Consider the following 1,588-nt stretch of genomic DNA (forward strand, 5'->3'; position numbering starts at 1 on the left):
CACAGTGATATAGAGAATTTAGCTAAAGGATGTTAAAATAGTATGTCTGGTAACAATTTTCAGTTGGAAAACATCTTTTTGTGTTTTACATACATTTCCAAATGAAATCTAAAATTGTAAATTAATTTATCACTTAAGAACTGAACCATACTTACCTATAAAAGTTTTTTTAATATATCAGGCAGAATTTTAATGGATATTTAGTGGTGATCTTTTCATTTTCCAAAGGCTTGACAAAGGATGTTGGTTTCATTAAAGGTAGAATAAATGCTTACAATGCCTCTCTACAATATTACACCAGATTACCATAATAAAATTAAAATATGTTTCCCATAAACTTGCAATACTCAGAATATAGTTCCCCTACATCAGCATGATCAGTATTAGATAATAGGGTACAGCAGGGTAACCTGAAATAAAGATGGAAGGATTTGACAGAGCCTGTAGTCCTGATTCTGAATCCAGTGTGAATCAGGAATAAGTCCATTGAAGTCAATGGAGATATAGCAATATAAAAACTGGTGTGAAATCAGAATCAGGCACTATGCAGGCATATGAGGTGCGGGACAATTGTTGACAACAAGGTGAAACCTGAATTGTGATGATGACTACTCAGATTATGTCTCAAAACCCTTTTGTTGTAATAGTTCCATACCAACGTATTGCCTAAGAAGGAACAGTCCAAAACGACTACTGTTCTGTGGCAAAATCTGTTAAAAAGTATCCAGTTCATATCTAGTGATGAAGGAATCAAAACAACACATTTGGGAAAAAATCAGAATGTTTACTCATTTTAAAAATATCTTTAGTCCCAAAAGTATATAGGGAATTCTCTTAGGTTCTGATTCATCAGCAGATCTCTGTTTAGCAATGCATTTAACATGTGCTTATGCTTTGCTGAATTGAGGCCACAAGTTCATAGATTTTAAGATTTGGCTGAGATATACATATATGGTGTATATTCAGTTATCTAAGGCCCCAGTTCTGTAGTCAGACTCAAGCAGACACACCTTTGTACCCATTAAGAATCCCTTCGAAGTCTGAGGAGATGCAAGGGTCTTCTTACACGGTTCCTTTCTGATTGCAGGATAGACTTTACTGTAATATTTAAGATAAGTGGCTTATAGCACTACAGCAGGTGCATGTGCTTGTTTAATAAAATGTTTTTGTTTTGAAACTATTACCTATTTTGTCTCATAGATGTCTTGCATCTTTATTCATGGGAGTCTTAATAAAAATGCAAAGTGCAGAGCATTGTAAAGTACAGGAAATCTTTGCCCCAGGGAAAAAAACAAGAGATTTTTGCAGCTCTTACAGACTTTACAGAACTTATGGTGCCTCCTGGAATTTGGATGGCATATTCTATGTTTAAAGCTCCATTTAGATATGTGTAAAGTCTTGTTCTTGTGTAGCCTAGACAAGTTACTACTTGATCCCTAAATTATGTGAAATACCTTAATAACAGTAACGTGTCAGACATGACAGAGGTCATGTCATAAGTGACTGACCCTTGTATACAGTCAGGGGAATCCAAATTTTGCAACACCAATGATCACATCATCATCTTGATAAGAATTTGTGGACTGCC

The sequence above is a fragment of the Emydura macquarii genome, unplaced genomic scaffold, assembly GCF_026122565.2.
Source record: "Emydura macquarii macquarii isolate MOO-44397 ecotype Brisbane River unplaced genomic scaffold, CSIRO-AGI_Emac_v2 contig_295, whole genome shotgun sequence".
NCBI classification, from domain to species: Eukaryota; Metazoa; Chordata; order Testudines; family Chelidae; genus Emydura; species Emydura macquarii.